Source organism: Cryptomeria japonica, chromosome 7, assembly GCF_030272615.1.
Source record: "Cryptomeria japonica chromosome 7, Sugi_1.0, whole genome shotgun sequence".
NCBI classification, from domain to species: Eukaryota; Viridiplantae; Streptophyta; class Pinopsida; order Cupressales; family Cupressaceae; genus Cryptomeria; species Cryptomeria japonica.
Window position 1 is genome coordinate 251,943,131 of NC_081411.1, and position 17,630 is coordinate 251,960,760.

At 33.8% G+C, this 17,630-nt stretch overlaps 1 pseudogene; it reads left to right on the forward strand.

Moving 5' to 3' along the window:
• Positions 1-12,108: 12,108 nt before the first annotated feature.
• On the forward strand, positions 12,109-12,197 carry LOC131054530 (small nucleolar RNA Z102/R77; annotated as a pseudogene).
• Positions 12,198-17,630: the final 5,433 nt, after the last annotated feature.

A 17,630-nucleotide genomic window follows, 5' to 3' on the forward strand; every position in this document is an offset into this window, starting at 1 on the left:
AAAAGGAAAAAATTTGAAAAGGAAGAAATAGGATACAACCAAGATATCACTGACCCCGCCAGTAAAGCGACCGATCACTAGATCATCTACCGTGTCACCCGGTAAGAGGCAGAAAAATGTTGAAATGCCTAAGGTTACAAAAACTTATAAAAAGATGACCATAAGACTAATTTTGAATAAAGAGTCAAGTGACCCAAAGTCTAAAGACGCAAATAAATTTCAGATTGTAAAAAGCACTAAGGAAGATGTACACAGTGTTGATAATTTTTGTTCAGATTTAAAACAATATGGTGGATTTGGGTCATTTAGATATGTAAAGTATGACTCCAAAACAAAAGAAGAGAAGAGGCAAATAGAAGAGTCAGTAGTGTGTACACTTCTCAAGTTTCGAGTAGTTCCATTGGAAGTAACTGATTTTCTTCCAAAAGAATTATACTCTCATATTGACAATAGATGGGAATATGCTATGGACTCGGAGAAGCAGATTAGAGAAAGACTTTTGGTACATATCTTTCTAGATATGTCACTAGATGGTATAAAAGATCATTTGAAAAACTACCAGACAAATTTTCAAGTTAAGCAAAGGGCCTTGAAAATGATGAATAGCCTTTATCTTGAAGTAGAGAATGAAACTAAAGAAAAATGGCAAGAAATATTCAGAATTCAGACTGAAGAACCTCAAGGTGAAGTGGAGATAGTTGACATCACCGAGCAAGATCCTGCTTCAACTATTCAGTTAGATGAGGATGTCATGGATACTGAGGCACGAGAAGAAGCAATGATAGAAGGGAATGCCTATGCTAAATTGGTATCAAGCGAATTAGTTTTGGAACAAGTTAAGTCCTATCCTTCGGTAACCCAACAAGTTTCAACTGAGAAAGCACAGAATACAGATCAAGGTAAAGAGGGTCAAAAGGCTACACAAGGTGAATCTACCTCTCAGGCCACCGACGAGAAAACTTCCCAAGAACCCTCAAACACTGAAACTGTTGCCACTGAGACCCCAAGCAAGGAAACACCAAAGGATACAACAGAGGCTACAAGAACCGACAAAAGTGTTGCCTCCACCAAGCAACTTACCAAGGAAGGACAAGCCTCCAGAGCCATTGTCCTCATTCAACCGGTGAAGGCATCATCATCAAAGGAGAAGAAAGCAAAGAAGAACAGTTTCAAGATAGATCTGTCAAAGCCTATTGTCTTGTCAAATGTTGACATTGTAAAACTAAAAGGGCGAGCACTGATAGAATTCGGTGAGCTTTGTACAGCCAAAGAAGAGAAGGAAAAACAGATAGCTATACAAAAGAAGAACTGAGTACTTCAGAAGGTTAAAGCATTATTGATAGACATGCTACCTAAAGCTACCATAAATAAAGATGCTGTCATCCATATGCAACTAGATGAACTACTCACTCAATTGGAAGCATCAGGAGTAGAAGCATCAGACTACCTTAGCAAATTGAAAGAAAAAGAGCTAACTGTGAAGATGATTGAAGAAGTGCAGAAAGCAATTACTATAGGTAAAACTAAGCTTATTGGATTCATTGCTAAGTTGTCCCCTCAACTCAAGAATATTATTTATTTATTTCAGAAGTTATGTACATTCTCATTCTTTATAAAAGATATCAAGAATAAGACTGAAGTCATTGAAAAAGATATTACCGATCTCTCAAATAAATTGACTACCGAGCCAAATTCTATTCAGAATTTTTATACAAAGCTACAAACTCTTATTGCTCAACAGTTAGAACTTTGGAATGCAGAGCACAAAATAAGGATGGATATCATGACTCTTGAGACATTATTTATTCCCCATTTATCATCAATTCAAGAGCAGATCAACCGTGCTACCCAATTGTCCACTCAAGCAGAGGGAAGCACTTTAGACAGTTTGATCTCACTATCCATTGATATTATAGCTCAGAATTCTCTAATGGAAAGTGTCAAGGATGCACTTACCAATGCTCTCAAAGATTCTCATACAAAGTATAAATCTATTTTTGACCAGTTGCCCCCACCAAATGGTAACTAGTTTCGATGTTTGTCAAAAAGGGGGAGTGTACCAAGTATATAGAGTATCTGAGTGTACAGAGTTAATAATATATATTGAGTGTACAGTTGAAACTGACAGGGGGAGCATAGAACATCAGGAGCATGAAATATAGAGTATAGATCATCAAGTTATACAACATATTGATGAGGGGAGTATGCATTTGAGTATGTATTTGAACAAATGTATATACTGCCATTTCAGTTTATTTTGTGAAGTATATAGATTTTGTATTATGACTTTGAAAGGAGTTTTGTCAAACATACCAAAGTAATGTCAAAAGGGGAGATTGTTTCTATTTACTAAGTTGTCATTAGTTTTATGCCCAAAGTCATTCTATATACTCTAGTCGGTTAATACTACCGAAATGTCCAGTCGGTAATTACTAAGGTGTCGGTTACAGAGAAAGACTAGTCACCGAGATGAGACACACCGAGTTGTCTATCGAGTAAAGTTCTATGTCTACCAAGTAGCAAAGAAGGTATACCGAGTCAATCTAAACTGAGTGAAAACGTGTTACCAGATTCAATGAACCTAGACACACATGTGAAACATGTTACAAGATTCGAGAACATGGAACCGTTATTACATAGGAAATTGCATTTAAAGATTTTGTATGATTGTGAGGGATTTTATCCAATGAAATAATTTCTATGTTTATGCATTCGATAAAACAAGTTTGTATGATCGATGCATGAATAGATCACCATCTCAGAGATCTATATATACAAAATGATTTGAGTATCTAAAGAGAAGGAAAAATGATGAGTTGAATATGAAAATCTTGAAAGAAGATAAGATGTGAAGATTAACAGAGATATTCAAAGGTCACCGAGAAGGTTTTTCAGAGAACAGTTTAAGTGATAGAGTATACAGAAGTGGTCACTGAGTTGACTTATCAATTACTGAGGTATGCTATGAGCAAGGTAATTTCATATTGAGCACATAGAGTCTGCTATAACATTTCAAATGTAAAGTTGCTGATATTTTTTAAAGATTTTGATTGAATTATTTTGAGTTGAGTTAGAAACCTTTAATAGGGTAAAAGACTCTAACAAAGTCTATAAATTGTAAAGCCTTTAACCAGGTACGACATTTTGTAAAAGTGTTTGTAAAATCCTTTAGCAAGGTAGATCTAAAGATCTTTGTACTCCTAACAGTGTAAGCTATCAGAAATAGCTAAACATGTAGCTCTAACTGAGAAATCTTGATTATTGCAGTAGTGAAGTTGTGGGTCCCATCCCCACTGTAGTTTTTCTCTCTAACCAAGGGTTTCTATGTAACCAAAATCTTTGTGTTATGGAGTGAAGTTTGTATGAATGTTATTTCTATGATTATGTTTTAGCATTATATATTATGAGATCAACAGTATTCAGTTTATGTTTAACAGTAAAATTGTTGTTCAAGAAAAGTTTTGAAGTACTGATTCACCCCTCCCCTCTCAGTACATTAGCTTTCCTAGTTGGACCTAACACATTGTTCTGCTCACCTTCCTTATACACTTCCAGTTCAATATACATAAGTTTTTCTTTATCATCAATAGGCTCAGATCTACTAGACTCATCAGGTATGTCAGAAAATTCATCAATTTTAACATTCACACTCTCAACTATTTTCTTTTTCCTTTTATTATAACATTTGAATGCTTTACTCCTGGTAGAATATCTAAGAAATATCCCTTCATCACTCTTCACATCAAACTTTCCAATAAAATTATTTCTCTTAATAAAACATCTACTACCAAAAACTTTAAAGTAGCTGACATTAGGAGTCTTACCATGCCAAAGTTCATAAGGTGTTTTATCATTACCTTTCTTCACTAGAACTCGGTTCATAGTATAAACAATAGTTCTAATTGCTTCTCTCCAAAATATTTTTGGAACATCTCCTTATATCAACATTGTTCTAGTAGCTTCCACTATTGTTTTGTTTCTCCTCTCTGCAATGTCATTGAACTATGGAGTCCTAGGTGCTGACATATGTCTTTTTATTCCATGTTCTTCATAATACCTAGTAAACTCATTAGAAGTAAATTATCCACCCCGGTCAAATCTTAACCATTTCTGATTCTTGTCAGTTTCCTTTACAACTAAGGCTTTAAAGATCTTGAATTTGTTGAATGCCTCTGATTTCTCCTTCAAGAAATTTACCCACATCATCCTTGTAAAATCACCAATGAAAATCATAAAATACTTATCACCATAAAAACTTCTAGTCCTCATAGGACCACATAGATCGGTATGCACTAAATCAAGAATATGCTCTGAAGAAAAATATTTACTCTTAATAGATGTTAAAGTCATCTTACCCATTTGACAATCTTTGCATAACATATTGTCCAGTTTAACAAGTTGGGGCATACCTCTCACCATACTTTATTTGTTGACCTTTATCAAATTATCAAAGTTGACATGACAAAACCTTTTGTGCCACAACCATCTATCTTCAATTTTAGCCACCAAACAACTATTCACATTAGCATTCGGATGAAAAAGATTACCTCTAGTCTGTTTACTAGTAGAAATCAAATCTCCATTGCATCCCATGATCCTGCACACTCCTTTTCTAAACTCAAGGTGATATCCTTTATCATTTAGTTGTCCAACACTCAACAAGTTATGTTTTAAACCTTCAACCAAATAAACATCATCTGCATTACTCTTACCATTCAGTGAAATAGATCCTTTATCTTTTACCATGCAGGGTGAGTTATTATCAAATCTTACCACACCCTAATCAAACTCTTTAAGGGATATAAATTTGTTCTTATCACCGGTCATGTGATGTGAACAACCACTATCTATTATCCACTCATCATTAGAGTCAAAATGAGATACCAAAGCCTTTTCATCAGTCATATCTTCCTCCATAGAAACAAAGACAATCTCCTCATTGTCATCATCTTTAGATTCCTCATCTGTTACTCCTTCATCAACTGCAACATAGCATTGTGTCTTCCATTTTCATTTATATTTCCTAAAATTCTCCTTACTATCACTGTTAGGACAATTTGCAACAATATGTCCAGTCTTATTGCAAGAGAAACACTTAAGAGGTAGTTTACCTTTATATTTACTAGTGCCTCTTGAAATTATCTTAGCTAGAAGAGGTTCAAACTACATCAGATGGTCTTCATCATCATTATCTCCTCTGCTACCACCATGACTAGATTTGTTGTCATAACTATGACATGCATCTTCCCCTTTTCTCACAAGTGTACCAACTACAGATGCTTTAAAAGTTGATTCAGATGCATTAGAAATACTGTTATCAAAACTATTTAATTAAAATACAGTTAGTCTACCAATAAGAGAATCAACAGTGACTTTATTGTTGGCATGATTAGCATAACTGATTAAAATGGAGAATGATGACTGAACCGATAAAAGACTATTTGAGATGACATTGTGATGAAGAGATTGAGATTGCATGATGGATGACTTTGATCAGTTATTTGTGCTGTCATTGATGGAAACTAATGTTTATTCATGTCTACTAATATTTACTTATGTTGTAATGTGTCATCTAACTCTTTTGGTCTACCGAAGACGGCTTATCGGTAAAGAATCAAGAAACTAGGAATTAGGTCCTTAACCCGTAAACGAGGAAATATTCTGATTGTATCTAGCGATCAGTGATGATTTGAGGCTTTGTGGTTTTGAATAGGATTTTTTATCAGTGTAACATGTATCTGACCCAAACCGCATCATGTTGTGACAACTAAAAGTTACATTTATAATTTTTGTTGAGTTTTTTCCAAGGTTTAAGAAGGGTTTAAGGATTGGTAAATAATTCTCTTGACTGGTAATGATTTTTGGTTTAGTGGTCATCTACATCAAGTTCACATGTTGATGATAATGCGCCACAAACTGCATGAATTATTTGAAAGATGATTTGGCACATTTGGAGAACAAATTTCTTGGGAATTTGCAAAGTGCTTAGCAAAAAGAGCTAAGGGTTTGACTTCGTATCAGATCGACTTGCTGTGAGGACTTATGATCATTCAATGATTGATATTGATTTGTAATTGATTGTAATAATCCATATGATAATCTATAATGAGTTATAAAGATCTGTGATGATCTATGTTGTAAGTCTTAGGGTTTTGATGCCGACCTAGTTGAAAAAGTTATCTATGTTGGTAAGGTCGATGTTTGTTGTGTCGGTAAATTTTGGGAGGTGTGTGAAGCTGAACCAAGGTGTGAGAAGATCTCCTAGAGTTTTGCAGGCTTAGAACTTAATTGGATCTGATCTAGCAAGCAGTTGAGTGCTATATATAGATTGTTCACTATTGTTCTCGAATAATTACACCAACTAAAATCCCTTAATCAGGTAGGTCCTAACATGCCTCACATTGCAAAATCCCTTAACAGGGTGACTCAATATCTGAGTTCTAAATCCTCTTGTAAGGTTAATCCTAACAGATCAAAGCTCCTAACAAGGGTGAGGTAAATCCGCTAATCGAGTGACTCCTAATAGGGTCTGCTCCTAATGGGACATCATTGTAAGCTTCTAATCAGGCTCGGCTCCTAACAAGGTGCATCCTGAAAGAGTGCAAAATATTTGTGGGTACCAATTCCCACCGAGGTTTTTCCCTATTTGGGTTTCCATGTGAAAATCATGGTGTTCATATGGTAAATGTTTTGATATGATGTTATGCATTACTTTCAGTTTATGTATGGTTAATGAACACTTAAAGTGCAAAATTGACAGATCAGTTTAGAAGATGTTTATCAGTAGATACTAGTAGAGGTAAATGACTCTAATGTTTGTCTATGTTTGATTTGGTGAAATTTTTATGAGTCAAATTTTTTAATTTCAAATTATTGTTAATACTGATTCACCCCCCCTCTCAGTATCAATTGGATCCTCTAAGATTAATAGTTGGTATCAAAGCATCGGTCCTCAATGTGCAAAAAGCCTAATAGCTTGAGGGAAAGATCCCGTGAAAGATGATTAAGAAGGAGGGTCCGAAGTTTACCAAGGACAATTACTGGATATGGAGTGATTGGATGAAGATCTACATTAAATAAATGGGTTCATAGTATTGTAATCATTTGGTAACCAAGTATGTTTCTCCTACTACCAACGCCTTGACATCGGATGAACTAAAAGAACAACAAGAAAATATTCAGGACCTTGAAGCAATTGTAAGTACTTTGTCCGACTCTGAGTATATATATGTTCATGGATTAGAGACTGCAAATGAGGTATGGGAGAAATTAAATTTAATTTATGGAGGAGATGAACATGTACAAAGGGCAAAGGAAGAAAGTTTAAGAGGAAAATTTAATGATATAAAACTAGTAAATGGTGAGAACATAGCACAATATTGTCAAAGGATTAAGGAAGTTGTAGGTGGTATAAAGAGTGTCAAAAGTAAGATTGAAGATGACATTTTTGTTAGTAAAATTCTTAGAACTCTTTTATCGCAATATTCTATTAGAGTTTTTGCTATTCAAGAATTGAGATTCATTTCAAAAGATAAAGTCACTGTTGATTCTCTAATTTGAAAGTTAGCTGCATTTCAACTAAACCATTTTGATAATAGTATTTCTAAGCCTTCTAAATCTGCTTTTAAGGCTTCTGTAACTGGTACATCAGCAAGGAAAGAAAAATATATTTGTCATAATCATGACTACAGGTCTAGTCATGGCAGTAGCAGAGGTGATGGTTATGATGAATATTATCTGATGGAACTTGAGACATTGCTCGCTAAAAGATTCCCTAGAGGAATAGGTAAATATAAAGGTAAATTACCCTTGAAGTGTTTCTCTTGTAGTAAAATTGGACACATAGCTTCTAATTGCCCTAACATTGATAAGAAAGAGAAGTTTAGGAAATTCAAAGGAAAGGCAAGAAACATTGTTATGTTGTAGCGGATGAAGGTGTGACCGATGATGAATCAGAAGAGGATGAAAATGAGGAGATAGTATTTATTGTTGTGAAGGAGGATCTGACTGATGAGAAGGCATTTGTGTCTCACATGGATAACAATGATAAATGGATAATAGATAGTGGTTTCTCACACCACATGACCGGTGACAAAAGTAAGTTCTTATCCCTTGAAGATTTTGATGGGGGTGTTGTAAGGTTTGGTAATAACTCTCCCTGCATGGTTAAAGGTAAAGGATCAATTTCATTAAATGGGAAGAGTAATGGAGAAGATGTCTTTTGAGTTGATGGACTAAAACATAAACTCTTGAGTCTTGGACAACTTAATGATAAGGGATATCTACTTGAATTCAAAAGTGGAATGTGCAAGATTCTTGGAAACAATTGAGAATTGATTGCTACTGGAAAGAAAACTAGAGGTATTCTATTTCATCTAAGTACTAATGTAAATAATTGTTTGGTGGTGAAGATTGAAGACAACTGGTTATGGCACAAAAGATTTTGTCATGTCAATTTTGACAATTTCATTAAAGTTAGTAAGTCAATTATTGTGAGAGGTTTGCCCCAACTTGTGAAACCGAACAATGTGTTATGCAAGGATTGTCAGATGGGTAAGATGACCTCTGTATCTTTTAAGAGTAAGTAGTTCACTTCAAACAATATTATTGATTTGATTCATACTGATCTTTGTGGTCCTATGAGGACTAAGAGCTATTTTGGTGATAAGTATTTCATGATCTTTACTGATGATTTTTCCAAAATGACATGTGGGTAACTTTTCTGAGAGAAAAGTCTAAGGCATTTAGTAAATTTAAAGCATTTAAAGCTCTTGTTGAAAAAGATATCGAGAAGAATCTAAAATGTTTGAGATCTGATCGGGGAGGCGAATTTACTTCTGATGAGTTTATGAAATTTTTGTGATGAACAAAGAATTAAGAGGCAAATGTCAACTCCTAGAAATCTACAACAAAATGGTATACCAGAGAGAATGAATAGTACAGTTGTTCAAGCTGCTAGAACCATGATGATTCAAGGTGAAGTACCAAAGATGTTTTGGAGAGAAGCAGTTAGCACTGTTGTTTATACTTTGAATCGGGTACTTGTCAAGAAAGGTAATAACAAAACACCTTATGAATTATAGCATGGAAAGACTCCTAGTGTAAGTTATTTCAAAATATTTGGGATTAACTATTTTATTAAGAGAAATGATTACACTGAAAAGTTTGATGCTAAGTGTGATGAAGGTATTTTTCTTGGTTACTCTACAAAGAGTAAGGCATTTAAATTTTATAACAAGAGAACTAAGAAGATCATTGAGAGTGATAATGTGCAGATAGATGAACTCTCTGAGAAATCTGGAGAGACTAGCAATTTTAAGCCTAAGAAAGATGAAGAAAGACTTGTATTTGTAGAACCAGAAGTGCAGAAGACTAATGAGAAAAATGTTGCAGAAATAGGTGCTCAACCAATAAGTGTAGAGAGCAATGAAGAAGATGAAGAACATGAAGCAGGAAGCACAACACCAGAATCGGTAATACCAAGGTATGTCAAGATATATCACTCAGAAGAACAAATAATTGGAGATAAAAATGTTTGAGTACAAACAAGGAGGAAAATGAGAGAAAATTCCTATCTAATTTATACTATTGAGCTGAAAATAGTAAGAGAGGCATTAAAGGATGATGAATGGATTAACACAATGAATGAGGAGTTGGATCAGATACAGAAGAACAAGACATGGTCACTTGTTCCCAAACCGGAAGACAAGAATGTGATTGGCACTAAATGGGTCTTAAGAAACAAGTTAAATGAAGAAGGTAAGGTTGTGAGAAATAAAGAAAGATTGGTTTGCAAAGGATATGCGCAAGAAGAAGGAGAAGATTATGGTGAAACCTTTTCATCTGTGGTGAGTTTGGAAGGAGTAAGAATGCTACTTACTTATGCTATATTTAAAGGATTTGTAGTCTATCAGATGGATGTTAAATGAGCTTTTCTTAATGACATCCTTGAAGAAGAAGTGTACATAGAACAACTAGATGGATTTTCTTTGTTTGAAGACAAATATATGGTTTGCAAACTACATAAGGCATTGTATGGATTGAAGCAGGCACCAAGAACATGGTTTGAAAGGTTGCATGCACATTTGATCAAGATATGTTTCCAGCGTACTAGTGAGGACAATAACATATATCTTAAGACTAATGGAGACAAAATATTGATAGTTGAAGTATTTATGGATGACAAAATTTTTGGTGGTAATGATGATTTATGCATGGATTTTGGTGAGGAGATGAAGAATGAATTAGAGATGTCTCTTATTAGTGAAATTAAATTTTCCATTGGGTTGCAGGTCCAACAATTGGATGGTGGAATATTTATGTCAGAGTAAGTATGTTAAAGAGGTGTTGAAAACATTTGGAATGGAGGATTGTAAATCAGTTGGTACTCCGATGGTGATAGGCTGCAAGTTGTCTAAACAAGATGATTCACCATCTGTTGATGAGAAAGAATACAGGTTTATGATTGGTAAATTACATTATGGCATTCATAGTAGACCTGATATTGCACATGTTGTTGGATTGGTTACTAGATTTCAAAAGGATCCCAAGGAGACTCACTTGGTAGCAGTGAAAAGGATATCTCGGTACCTGAAAAGAACAATAGATTATGGTTTATGGTATCCGTATAAAGGAAATTTTTCTTTGAATGTGTTTACTAATGTAGATTGGGCAGACAATGTTCATGACTAGAAAAGAACTACTGGTGGAGCTTTTATTCTTGGAGGTAGATTTTTTGCTTGGTCAAGTAAGAAGAAAATGTGTGTTTCTTAGTCAACGATAGTGCTAGAGTATGTTGCAACATCAATGAATTGCACACAGGCAATCTGGACGAGACATGTCCTTGAAGGATTCAAATTTGATATGTCTGAACCAGTAACTATTTACTGTGACAATACTAGTGCAATTAATGTTTCAAAAAACCTTGTGTTACATGCAAGAACAAAGCACATATAATTGAAATATCATTTTATAAGGGAAAGAGTAGAGGAGAAACGAGTCAGAATGGAGTATGTGACAAGCAAAGAGAAACTAGCAGACATTTTCACTATACCATTACCAGAGACTACCTTTGAGTATCTCAGAGGTAAATTAGGGGTCATACCCCTACACAAGAAGTACTAGGATGTAGGAGATGCATCAATCCAGTGGGCTTAATGACTATTTTTCACTTTGGATTGATGAGATGCAGGATACTCCATAGGGGGAACACCTTAGATGAGTTTGCAAACATGTTGAAAACAACAACAACATATTTGATGAATGGTGATGCTTATGCACCTTTGGCATTGTTGTCAAAGGGGGAGAAGAAATATGACCAGGAGAAGAAATTATGATAAAGTGTAACCTGTAGATGAGGTGCAACATAGAAGAGAAGATTTATGGAGAAGGTCCAGAACAGAGCAAAGCAGTATGAGTTGAGTGTGTTTATGTTTAGTGTTTCCATCAATACCAAAGGGGGAGATTTTTTTCATGAATTGCATAACTAATGAATATGGAGAATGATCACTCAATGGGTAAAAGATTGTTTGAGATGACATTGTGATGAAGAGATTGAGATTGCATGATGGGTGACTTTGATCAGTTATTTGTGTTTTCATTGATAGAAACTAATGTTTATTCATGTCTACTAATGTTTACTTATGTTGTAATGTTTCATCTAAATCTTTTGGTCTACCGGAGAGGGCTTACCGATAAAGAATCAAGAAACTAGGAATTAGGTCCTTAATCGGTAAACGAGGAAATATTCTGATTGTATCTAGCAATAAGTGATGATTAAGGCTTTTTTGTTTTAAATGTGAGTTTTTATCATTGTAACATGTATCTGACTGAAAATGCATCATGTTGTGACAACCAAAAGTTATGTTTATAATTTTTGTTGAGTTTTTGCCAAGGTTTAAGAAGGGTTTAAGGACCGGTAAAGAATTCACTTGACGAGTAATGATTTTTTGTTTGGCAGTGATCTACATCAAGTTCACATGTTGATGATAATGCGAAACAAACCATGTGAAGTATTTGAAAGATAATTTGGCATCTTTGGAGAGCAAATTTATTGGGAATGTGCAAAGTGCTTAGTAGAATGAGATAAGGGTTTGACTTTGTAACTTATGATCATTCAATGATTGATATTGATTTGTAATTGATTGTAATGATCCATATGATGATCTATAATGAGTTTTAAAGATCTGTGATGATCTATTTTGTAAGTCTTAGGGTTTTGATGCCGACCTAGTTGAAAAAGTTATTTATGTCAGTAAGGTTGATGTTTGTTGTGTCGGTGATTTTTGAGAAGTGTGTGAAGTCAAACCATGGTGTGAGAAGATCTACCAGAGTGATGCAGACTTAGAACTTAGTTAGATCTGATTAAGAAATAAATTGAGTGCTATACACAGATCGTTCATTGTTGTTTTCTAACAATTACAACATCTAAAATCCCTTAACCAAGTAGGTCTTAACAGGACTCACATTGTACAATCACCTAACAAGGTGACTCAATATCTAAGTTCTAAATCCTCTTACAAGGTTTATCCTAATAGATCAAAGCTCCTAACAGGGGTGAGGTAAATCCCTTCACCGGGTAATTCCTAATAGGGTCTTCTCCTAACAGGGCATGATTGTAAGCTTCTAACTAGGCTTGGCTCCTAACGTGACACATTCTGAAAGAGTGCAAAACATTTGTGGGTACCAATTCCCATCGCATTTTTTCCCTGTTTGGGTTTCCATGTAAAAATCATGGTGTTCATATTGTAAATTTTTTGACGTGATGTTATGCTATACTTTCAGTTTATGCATGGTTAATGAACACTTAAAATGCAGCATTGACATATCAATTTAGAAGATGTTTATCAGCAAATACCAGTATTGGTAAATGACTCTAAGGATGGTCTATGTTTGATTTGGTGAAATTTTTATGAGTCTAAGTTTTTGATTTCGAATTATTATTAATACTGATTCACCCCCCCTCTCAGTATTAACCAGATCTTTTAAGATTAACATTTATCACTACTTACTGACCTTAACTCTTGAATAGGAGAAACTCTTATAGCATAAGCAGGTTAAAGAGTTTTTAGCATATTACTTACAACAGTGTCATCTTCAATCTTTCCTCCACTTTAATACCACCCACAACCTCTTTAATCCTTGGTCCATACTGAGCAATATTTTCACCTTCTACCATTCTCATATCATCAAATTTACCTCTAAGACTCTCTTCCTTATCTTTTTGAACATGTTTGTCACCACCATATATTAGTTCTAATTTCTCCCAAACTTCAAATGTAGTTTCTAATCCATGTACATCAATGTATTAAGTATCAGACAGTGGACTTACAATGGCTTCCAGTGCTTGATTGTTTTCATGCTGCTCCTTAAGCTGATCTAGAGTTAGAGGACTGGTAGGAGGTACATATTTAGTAGTAGCATATTTCCAAGACTTAGAACCCATACCTTTGATATAAATTTTCATTCTATCTTTCCATATTGTGTAGTTGTCTTTAGTAAACTTCGAACCCTCCTTCTTCATCATTTTCCTCTGGATCTTTTCCTCAAGTGGTTAAGATTCTAGACATAGAGGACAAATGCACTGATACCAACTCTTATTTGTGAGTAGCAGTTATTACAAAGAGGAGAGGTGAATAAGTAATAACAGTAAACTTTAAAACTTTAACAACCACCGCAAACTTCTTTCAAAACAACTCATAGAAAGTACTAGTAATAATTGAAACGATACTGATGATCAGATTTATCAAACTATACTTCTAAGTGTTCATCAACATGCATGTAATAGAAAGATATCAACTAAACACATAAGAAATCAAGCAACACATGAACCCCAAGATTTTAAAGTGGCATGGAAACCCAAATGGGAAAAACCACGGTGGGAATTAGTACCCACAAGATTTTTGCACTCTTTTGGAATGCGCCCTATTAGGATTCTAGCCCAGTTAGGAGCTTACAAATATGCTCAGTTAGGAGCTTAAAAATATGTCTGGTTATGAGTAGACCCTATTAGGAGTCCCCTAATTAAGGGATTTATCTTAGTCTTGTTAGGATATTTACTCTATTAGGAGTAACCTTGTGAAAGGATTTATAACCCAAGCTAATGAGTCACCCAGTGAAGGGATTTATACAATCAGGCCTATCAGGACCTACCCGTTTAAGGGATTTTGAGTCTGCTACAACTGTCAAGGAACAATAGATGTATGATCTAAAAATAACACTCTTTGCTTGCTTGTATATATCCTTTCTTGCTCCAATTTGCTTCTCTCTTGCAGACACACACACTGGTTCGACCATGCACTCTTCTTTTGATCACTGACATAGTAAATCATCACAGACTTACCCTAAATACATTTTACAACTTACTCGATTACAAAACACTAAGATTTATATCATAGATCATCACAAATCTTTACAACTCATTACAAATCATCATATGGATCATTACACTCAATTATAAATCAATTATAGTCATTGAATGATCACCACACATCGATCTGATACACTTTCAAACCCTTAGCTCATTCTACTAAGCACTTAGCTTATTCCAAAGAAATTCACTCTTTGATCATGCCAAAGAAACATCTTATCACTTCACACAGATTTAGCCACATCATCACCATCTTACAAACATATTGTAATACAACGCCGAACTCAAAATCATTACCGGTTATAAGATTTGAATACTTGTTCTTAAACCCTACTAAAATCCTACTGAAAATACATCAGTCAATCACAAACAAGACTTTCAATTGCCAAAAAATGATGCAGTTTCAGTAATAACCTCATTACAATGTTACAAACACATATTCCAAACCTCAACGCCAAATTCCTCATATTTAAGCATAACAAAGTTTCACATTTATCGGTTAAAGTCCTATTTGTCAGTTAACTATCAAATCCATTGCATAGCTTCTCAGTTAATACCTCTTTACAATGTTAGAAAGACATAATCCAAACCTCAACACCAAATTCCTCATAAATCTTGAGATCCAATTACTTAAGCATTACACAATTTCAGATTTATTGGTTAAAGTCCTATTTGCCAGTTAACTATCAAATCCATTCCATAGCTTTTCAGTCAATCATAGATGACTTAGATAGTTCATGATAGAAAAATGTAACCATAGTTTCCATCAATGACAACACAAACTTATCATCAAGTCATCAAACATCATCTCAACTATATCATCACCAATGGTCCTTATACCGGTTCATCAATATCATCAACAATTATGCCAATATGCCAACATAAGTATATGTCCTACTCTAATCTAGTTCTCATAAAATCAATTAATCTTGTCAATTACATGAAAAAATAAGTACATAATAATGAATGATAACAATTGTATGCTATAAGTCCACCATAGTAGTCATTTTGAATATTATTATTTCAATTGTAAAAATCACCCATTCAATTATTTAGGATATATATATTCTTTTTAAATTACATCATTTAGTGAACTATTAGACAACTTCATCCTATCTTTTCATATTCTAATTTTAGTGCTTCCAAAAATGTCAATTTTAAAGGCTAATTGTTTCCCATCACTATTTATGCTAAACCAATATAGATCTAGCATTTAAGATTTTGTGTTAAATGACAAGTTCAAAAGTCATTGGTAATTATTCAAATTAGATTGAAAAGAAGAATGAACTAATTATTTTTTATTACATCCACATCAATAGATACAACATTATCATAAGCATTTACATATATGTCATGTGTGTCTTTAATTTATATGTATATTAAAAAATAGATTGGGCTTAATGTCAATAATGTGTCATGATTTTTCGACACATAATAAATTCCCAATATGTTCTTAGTACCCCATTTGTCTTTCACACACATCTAAGCACATATTAAATTTTATTGAAATCGTTAGATTTAAAGGATGTAACCACATCAAGTGGACAAGACTATATGCACATGTATTCATCTCAAATATCACAAACATCTTTCTTAGGTTTTATTTTCCATATGTATAGCAATATTAGATCTAGACTATCACACTAGGGAGAAGTCTATAACATATCATTTGACCCAAAGGGAGAAGTCAATAGTAATTATTAAAATAGTTCAGTATTCCTTTTCTATCACATTTTCAATTATCATTCTCATCTCTTTTAATAAGTTTAGAGTTTATATTGCTTTGTTTCTTCTATTATTTTATTATACAAAATTGATGATCTTTATGTTAACATGCAAGATTTAAAACTACCTATCACATTGTTCTAGGTTAACTTTTTTCTCCACTCATAGTTAATTGAATCTTATTTTATTTCTATAAAATTTCATAACTATTATATTTTTCATCAACCTATGCTTCTAGTTAAGATTACAATGTCTTTTCATAATTAGCAGTTTTATCTTTGACTTTAATAATGGCATATCATGTGCATGTGCGAGCCTCTAGAATGGAATATGATATTGGAGAATATGTGCATGTCATATAATCTTTGTCTTTAATAATTTTAGAGTGTCATATCATGTGCATGTGCTAAAAAATTTAGTATGATTATTTTCTATCTAGGATGCATGTGTGAGCCTAGAATGACAATATGACACACAAATGTCTTGTACAAGTAAAGTGCAAAAAATTCATACTAGAGGGAACCAAATCACATAACAAGTCCTGATATCATAATAACAAGGAAATGATATAATAATAAGTCCTAGTCCAAATAGTATAACACCTCTTGATAACATAATAACAAGTTCAGATAAAATAATAACAAGGAAATGACATATTAACAAGTCCAAATAACATAATAACAAGTCCTGATAACATAACAAGTGTCATCATAAAAAGCTCATAATATAATAACATAACATGTTGTAACATATATAATCTAAGAGCTCACGTGAATTTGGTCTACAGTCCTCTTTACTCCATGCGAAGATGACTGAGATGCATCATCCTACTGGATGTTCTCCTAAGATGCACCATCCTATGTGTCTGCAATATCAATGCTTGCGCTCTCCTGTACATTATTAAAAGATAACCTGAGAAGAAGTTATGTGTACGTTTAAGTCAAATGACTTGCATAATTCTCTTATAAAGTAATTAAATAATGAACATTTAAAATAAATTACCATACAACCGTGTTCTGTAATGCCCTTAGTGGTACAAGGAGGTCCACTCTCATGAAGAAAAAAATGGTTGCAGTCAAGTCCTGTACAAAAAAACATTACATCAATTTTGATAATCCCTATAAAAGATAGGTACATAATAGACAAATTAAAATTTATTTTTCTAATCATGACCTCAAATGACAATGTTAATGGTTGCATTTGGTTCAATCATGTATCCATACCAAGACTGATAGTGATGTCGACCTGAACAACATATATAAAGCATGAATCAAACTTGTATATACAAAAATTATAAAGTATATAATGGAAGAAAAACATATATATGGTTTCTGATGTGCAGCCAAAGTCACTGATGGGTGAGGACGTACATGTGATGCATCATTAGACAACCCAAAATCCTACAATTACAAAAAATAGGCATGAATTAGAGTTGTACATAAATTAGTAAGCATATAAACACTCAAAATTAATGGATGAAAAACATACTAGGGGTATATGAGGCTGAGCCTCAGTGATTGATGGGTCAGTGTGCAAA